The sequence below is a fragment of the Phalangium opilio genome, unplaced genomic scaffold, assembly GCF_054372755.1.
Source record: "Phalangium opilio isolate 3A_F unplaced genomic scaffold, DU_Popi_V2 ptg000360l_1, whole genome shotgun sequence".
NCBI classification, from domain to species: Eukaryota; Metazoa; Arthropoda; class Arachnida; order Opiliones; family Phalangiidae; genus Phalangium; species Phalangium opilio.
The window spans coordinates 4,166,811-4,172,810 of NW_028324230.1; the positions used below are offsets into that span (position 1 = coordinate 4,166,811).

At 38.5% G+C, this 6,000-nt stretch overlaps 6 non-coding genes and 17 pseudogenes across 6 annotated transcripts; all 23 read left to right on the top strand.

Moving 5' to 3' along the window:
- The first annotated feature begins 108 nt into the window (after positions 1–108).
- On the top strand, positions 109–211 carry LOC149602575 (5S ribosomal RNA; annotated as a pseudogene).
- Positions 212–332: 121 nt separating this feature from the next.
- Positions 333–435, top strand: LOC149602576 (5S ribosomal RNA; annotated as a pseudogene).
- A 122-nt stretch (positions 436–557) lies between these two features.
- LOC149602577 (5S ribosomal RNA) lies at positions 558–676 on the top strand. Its single transcript, XR_016379145.1, has one exon. It is a non-coding gene; the product is annotated as a 5S ribosomal RNA (ribosomal RNA).
- A 355-nt stretch (positions 677–1,031) lies between these two features.
- On the top strand, positions 1,032–1,134 carry LOC149602578 (5S ribosomal RNA; annotated as a pseudogene).
- Positions 1,135–1,256: 122 nt separating this feature from the next.
- LOC149602579 (5S ribosomal RNA) lies at positions 1,257–1,359 on the top strand (annotated as a pseudogene).
- A 122-nt stretch (positions 1,360–1,481) lies between these two features.
- LOC149602580 (5S ribosomal RNA) lies at positions 1,482–1,600 on the top strand. The gene has a single exon (XR_016378413.1). It is a non-coding gene; the product is annotated as a 5S ribosomal RNA (ribosomal RNA).
- A 136-nt stretch (positions 1,601–1,736) lies between these two features.
- On the top strand, positions 1,737–1,839 carry LOC149602581 (5S ribosomal RNA; annotated as a pseudogene).
- A 122-nt stretch (positions 1,840–1,961) lies between these two features.
- Positions 1,962–2,080, top strand: LOC149602582 (5S ribosomal RNA). The gene has a single exon (XR_016379090.1). It is a non-coding gene; the product is annotated as a 5S ribosomal RNA (ribosomal RNA).
- Positions 2,081–2,215: 135 nt separating this feature from the next.
- Positions 2,216–2,318, top strand: LOC149602583 (5S ribosomal RNA; annotated as a pseudogene).
- Positions 2,319–2,455: 137 nt separating this feature from the next.
- Positions 2,456–2,558, top strand: LOC149602584 (5S ribosomal RNA; annotated as a pseudogene).
- Positions 2,559–2,679: 121 nt separating this feature from the next.
- On the top strand, positions 2,680–2,782 carry LOC149602585 (5S ribosomal RNA; annotated as a pseudogene).
- A 122-nt stretch (positions 2,783–2,904) lies between these two features.
- On the top strand, positions 2,905–3,023 carry LOC149602586 (5S ribosomal RNA). Its single transcript, XR_016379146.1, has one exon. It is a non-coding gene; the product is annotated as a 5S ribosomal RNA (ribosomal RNA).
- A 355-nt stretch (positions 3,024–3,378) lies between these two features.
- Positions 3,379–3,481, top strand: LOC149602587 (5S ribosomal RNA; annotated as a pseudogene).
- Positions 3,482–3,603: 122 nt separating this feature from the next.
- On the top strand, positions 3,604–3,706 carry LOC149602588 (5S ribosomal RNA; annotated as a pseudogene).
- Positions 3,707–3,828: 122 nt separating this feature from the next.
- Positions 3,829–3,931, top strand: LOC149602589 (5S ribosomal RNA; annotated as a pseudogene).
- A 122-nt stretch (positions 3,932–4,053) lies between these two features.
- On the top strand, positions 4,054–4,172 carry LOC149602590 (5S ribosomal RNA). The gene has a single exon (XR_016379092.1). It is a non-coding gene; the product is annotated as a 5S ribosomal RNA (ribosomal RNA).
- Positions 4,173–4,309: 137 nt separating this feature from the next.
- LOC149602591 (5S ribosomal RNA) lies at positions 4,310–4,412 on the top strand (annotated as a pseudogene).
- A 122-nt stretch (positions 4,413–4,534) lies between these two features.
- Positions 4,535–4,637, top strand: LOC149602592 (5S ribosomal RNA; annotated as a pseudogene).
- A 136-nt stretch (positions 4,638–4,773) lies between these two features.
- Positions 4,774–4,876, top strand: LOC149602593 (5S ribosomal RNA; annotated as a pseudogene).
- Positions 4,877–5,013: 137 nt separating this feature from the next.
- LOC149602594 (5S ribosomal RNA) lies at positions 5,014–5,116 on the top strand (annotated as a pseudogene).
- Positions 5,117–5,238: 122 nt separating this feature from the next.
- On the top strand, positions 5,239–5,341 carry LOC149602595 (5S ribosomal RNA; annotated as a pseudogene).
- Positions 5,342–5,463: 122 nt separating this feature from the next.
- LOC149602596 (5S ribosomal RNA) lies at positions 5,464–5,566 on the top strand (annotated as a pseudogene).
- Positions 5,567–5,688: 122 nt separating this feature from the next.
- On the top strand, positions 5,689–5,807 carry LOC149602597 (5S ribosomal RNA). The gene has a single exon (XR_016379093.1). It is a non-coding gene; the product is annotated as a 5S ribosomal RNA (ribosomal RNA).
- Positions 5,808–6,000: the final 193 nt, after the last annotated feature.

The following is a 6,000-nucleotide window of genomic DNA, read 5'->3' on the forward strand; positions in this document are numbered from 1 at the left end:
CAATAGATATGAAAAAAGCAAACATATTTTCTTTTTGGTATTGTTTTAAAAAAATGAAGGTTAATTTGTCTCACTTAATTTAAATTCGAATTATTGTCTAGCACTCTCGGCAACGGCCATATCACGCTGAAAACACCGGTTCTCGTCCGATCACCGAAGTTAAGCAGCGTCGAGCGCAGTCAGTACTTGGAAACTCTGCGTGCCGTTGGCTTTTTCACTTTTGTTTCCTATTTTAAATTCCACCAGATATAAAAAACCAAACATATCTTCTTTTTGTTATTGTTTTATAAAGATGAAGGTTAATTAAATTCAAATTATTAAATAGCACTCTCGGCAACGGCCATATCACGCTGAAAACACCGGTTCTCGTCCGATCACCGAAGTTAAGCAGCGTCGAGCGCAGTCAGTACTTGGAAACTCTGCGTGCCGTTGGCTTTTTCACTTTTGTTTCCTCTTTTAAATTCCACCAGATATGAAAAAACCAAACATATCTTCTTTTTGTTATTGTTTTATAAGGATGAAGGTTAATTAAATTCAAATTATTAAATAGCACTCTCGGCAATGGCCATATCACGCTGAAAACACCGGTTCACGTCCGATCACCGAAGTTAAGCAGCGTCGAGCGCAGTCAGTACTTGGGAGGGAGACCACTTAGGAACACTGCGTGCCGTTGGCTTTTTCACATTTTTTTCCTCTTTTAAATTCCAATAGATATGAAAAAAGCAAACATATTTTCTTTTTGTTATTGTTTTAAAAAGATGAAGGGCAATTTGTCTCACTTAATTTAAATTCGAATTATTAACTAGCACTCTCGGCTACGGCCAAATCACGCTGAAAACACCGGTTCTCGTCCGATCACCGAAGTTAAGCAGCGTCTAGCGCAGTTGGGAGCACTGCGAGCCGTTGGCTTTTTCCTTTTTGTTTCCTCTTCTAAATTCCACCAGATATGAAAAAACCAAACATATCTACTTTTAGTTATTGTTTTATAAATATGAAGGTTAATTAAATTCGAATTAATAACTAGCACTCTCGGCAACGGCCATATCACGCTGAAAACACCGGTTCTCGTCCGATTACCGAAGTTAAGCAGCGTCGAGCGCAGTCAGTACTTGGGAACACAGCGTGCCGTTGGCTTTTTCACTTTTATTTCCTCTTTTAAATTCCACTAGATATGAAAAAAGCAAACATATCTTCTTTTTGATATTGTTTTATAGAGATGAAAATTAATTAAATTCAAAATATTAACAAGCACTCTCGGCAACGGCCATATCACGCTGAATACACCGGTTCTCGTCCGATCACCGAAGTTAAGCAGCGTCGAGCGCAGTCAGTACTTGGGAACACAGCGTGCCGTTGGCTTTTTCACTATTATTTCCTCTTTTAAATTCCACTAGATATGAAAAAAGCAAACATATCTTCTCTTTGATATTGTTTTATAGAGATGAAAGTTAATTAAATTCAAATTATTAACTAGCACTCTCGGCAACGGCCATATCACGCTGAAAACACCGGTTCTCGTCCGATTACCGAAGTTAAGCAGCGTCGAGCGCAGTCAGTACTCGGGAGGGAGACCACATAGGAACACTGCGTGCCGTTGGCTTTTTCAATTTTTTTTCCTCTTTTAAATTCCAATAGATATGAAAAAAGCAAACTTATTTTCTTTTAGTTATTGTTTTAAAAGATGAAGGTTAATTTGTCTCACTTAATTTAAATTCGAATTATTATCTAGCACTCTCGGCAACGGCCATATCACGCTGAAAACACCGGTTCTCGTCCGATCACCGATGTTAAGCAGCGTCGAGCGCAGTCAGTACTTGGAAACTCTGCGTGCCGTTGGCTTTTTCACTTTTGTTTCCTCTTTTAAATTCCACCAGATATGAAAAAAGCAAACATATCTTATTTTTGTTATTGTTTTATAAAGAAGAAGGTTCATTTAATTCAAATTATTAAATAGCACACTCGGCAACGGCCATATCACGCTGAAAACACCGGTTCACGTCCGATCACCGAAGTTAAGCAGCGTCGAGCGCAGTCAGTACTTGGGAGGGAGACCACTTAGGAACACTGCGTGCCGTTGGCCTTTAATTTTTTTTCCTCTTTTAAATTCCAATAGATATGAAAAAAGCAAACATATTTTCTTTTTGGTATTGTTTTAAAAAAATGAAGGTTAATTTGTCTCACTTAATTTAAATTCGAATTATTGTCTAGCACTCTCGGCAACGGCCATATCACGCTGAAAACACCGGTTCTCGTCCGATCACCGAAGTTAAGCAGCGTCGAGCGCAGTCAGTACCTGGAAACTCTGCGTGCCGTTGGCTTTTTCACTTTTGTTTCCTCTTTTAAATTCCACCAGATATGAAAAAAGCAAACTTATTTTCTTTTTGTTATTGTTTTAAAAAGATGAAGGTTAATTTGTCTCACTTAATTTAAATTCGAATTATTATCTAGCACTCTCGGCAACGGCCATATCACGCTGAAAACACCGGTTCTCGTCCGATCACCGAAGTTAAGCAGCGTCGAGCGCAGTCAGTACTTGGAAACTCTGCGTGCCGTTGGCTTTTTCACTTTTGTTTCCTCTTTTAAATTCCACCAGATATAAAAAACCAAACATATCTTCTTTTTGTTATTGTTTTATAAAGATGAAGGTTAATTAAATTCAAATTATTAAATAGCACTCTCGGCAACGGCCATATCACGCTGAAAACACCGGTTCTCGTCCGATCACCGAAGTTAAGCAGCGTCGAGCGCAGTCAGTACTTGGAAACTCTGCGTGCCGTTGGCTTTTTCACTTTTGTTTCCTCTTTTAAATTCCACCAGATATGAAAAAACCAAACATATCTTCTTTTTGTTATTGTTTTATAAGGATGAAGGTTAATTAAATTCAAATTATTAAATAGCACTCTCGGCAATGGCCATATCACGCTGAAAACACCGGTTCACGTCCGATCACCGAAGTTAAGCAGCGTCGAGCGCAGTCAGTACTTGGGAGGGAGACCACTTAGGAACACTGCGTGCCGTTGGCTTTTTCACATTTTTTTCCTCTTTTAAATTCCAATAGATATGAAAAAAGCAAACATATTTTCTTTTTGTTATTGTTTTAAAAAGATGAAGGGCAATTTGTCTCACTTAATTTAAATTCGAATTATTAACTAGCACTCTCGGCTACGGCCAAATCACGCTGAAAACACCGGTTCTCGTCCGATCACCGAAGTTAAGCAGCGTCTAGCGCAGTTGGGAGCACTGCGAGCCGTTGGCTTTTTCCTTTTTGTTTCCTCTTCTAAATTCCACCAGATATGAAAAAACCAAACATATCTACTTTTAGTTATTGTTTTATAAATATGAAGGTTAATTAAATTCGAATTAATAACTAGCACTCTCGGCAACGGCCATATCACGCTGAAAACACCGGTTCTCGTCCGATTACCGAAGTTAAGCAGCGTCGAGCGCAGTCAGTACTTGGGAACACAGCGTGCCGTTGGCTTTTTCACTTTTATTTCCTCTTTTAAATTCCACTAGATATGAAAAAAGCAAACATATCTTCTTTTTGATATTGTTTTATAGAGATGAAAATTAATTAAATTCAAAATATTAACAAGCACTCTCGGCAACGGCCATATCACGCTGAATACACCGGTTCTCGTCCGATCACCGAAGTTAAGCAGCGTCGAGCGCAGTCAGTACTTGGGAACACAGCGTGCCGTTGGCTTTTTCACTATTATTTCCTCTTTTAAATTCCACTAGATATGAAAAAAGCAAACATATCTTCTCTTTGATATTGTTTTATAGAGATGAAAGTTAATTAAATTCAAATTATTAACTAGCACTCTCGGCAACGGCCATATCACGCTGAAAACACCGGTTCTCGTCCGATTACCGAAGTTAAGCAGCGTCGAGCGCAGTCAGTACTTGGAAACTCTGCGTGCCGTTGGCTTTTTCACTTTTGTTTCCTCTTTTAAATTCCACCAGATATGAAAAAACCAAACATATCTTCTTTTTGTTATTGTTTTATAAAGATGAAGGTTAATTAAATTCAAATTATTAAATAGCACTCTCGGCAACGGCCATATCACGCTGAAAACACCGGTTCACGTCCGATCACCGAAGTTAAGCAGCGTCGAGCGCAGTCAGTACTTGGGAGGGAGACCACTTAGGAACACTGCGTGCCGTTGGCCTTTAATTTTTTTTTCCTCTTTTAAATTCCAATAGATATGAAAAAAAGCAAACATATTTTCTTTTTGTTATTGTTTTAAAAAAATGAAGGTTAATTTGTCTCACTTAATTTAAATTCGAATTATTATCTAGCACTCTCGGCAACGGCCATATCACGCTGAAAACACCGGTTCTCGTCCGATCACCGAAGTTAAGCAGCGTCGAGCGCAGTCAGTACTTGGGAACACAGCGTGCCGTTGGCTTTTTCACTTTTATTTCCTCTTTTAAATTCCACTATATATGAAAAAAGCAAACATATCTTCTTTTTGATATTGTTTTATAGAGATGAAAGTTAATTAAATTCAAATTATTAACTAGCACTCTCGGCAACGGCCATATCACGCTGAATACAACGGTTCTCGTCCGATCACCGAAGTTAAGCAGCGTCGAGCGCAGTCAGTACTTGGGAACACTGCGTGCCGTTGGCTTTTTCAATTTTTTTTCCTCTTTTAAATTCCAATAGATATGAAAAAAGCAAACTTATTTTCTTTTAGTTATTGTTTTAAAAGATGAAGGTTAATTTGTCTCACTTAATTTAAATTCGAATTATTATCTAGCACTCTCGGCAACGGCCATATCACGCTGAAAACACCGGTTCTCGTCCGATCACCGAAGTTAAGCAGCGTCGAGCGCAGTCAGTACTTGGAAACTCTGCGTGCCGTTGGCTTTTTCAGTTTTGTTTCCTCTTTTAAATTCCACCAGATATGAAAAAAGCAAACTTATTTTCTTTTTGTTATTGTTTTAAAAAGATGAAGGTTAATTTGTCTCACTTAATTTAAATTCGAATTATTATCTAGCACTCTCGGCAACGGCCATATCACGCTGAAAACACCGGTTCTCGTCCGATTACCGAAGTTAAGCAGCGTCGAGCGCAGTCAGTACTTGGGAACACAGCGTGCCGTTGGCTTTTTCACTTTTATTTCCTCTTTTAAATTCCACTAGATATGAAAAAAGCAAACATATCTTCTTTTTGATATTGTTTTATAGAGATGAAAGTTAATTAAATTCAAATTATTAACAAGCACTCTCGGCAACGGCCATATCACGCTGAATACACCGGTTCTCGTCCGATCACCGAAGTTAAGCAGCGTCGAGCGCAGTCAGTACTTGGGAACACAGCGTGCCGTTGGCTTTTTCACTATTATTTCCTCTTTTAAATTCCACTAGATATGAAAAAAGCAAACATATCTTCTTTTTGATATTGTTTTATAGAGATGAAAGTTAATTAAATTCAAATTATTAACTAGCACTCTCGGCAACGGCCATATCACGCTGAAAACACCGGTTCTCGTCCGATTACCGAAGTTAAGCAGCGTCGAGCGCAGTCAGTACTTGGAAACTCTGCGTGCCGTTGGCTTTTTCACTTTTGTTTCCTCTTTTAAATTCCACCAGATATGAAAAAACCAAACATATCTTCTTTTTGTTATTGTTTTATAAAGATGAAGGTTAATTAAATTCAAATTATTAAATAGCACTCTCGGCAACGGCCATATCACGCTGAAAACACCGGTTCACGTCCGATCACCGAAGTTAAGCAGCGTCGAGCGCAGTCAGTACTTGGGAGGGAGACCACTTAGGAACACTGCGTGCCGTTGGCCTTTAATTTTTTTCCTCTTTTAAATTCCAATAGATATGAAAAAAGCAAACATATTTTCTTTTTGTTATTGTTTTAAAAAGATGAAGGTTAATTTGTCTCACTTAATTTAAATTCGAATTATTATCTAGCACTCTCGGCAACGGCCATATCACGCTGAAAACACAGGTTCTCGTCCGATCACCGAAGTTAAGCAG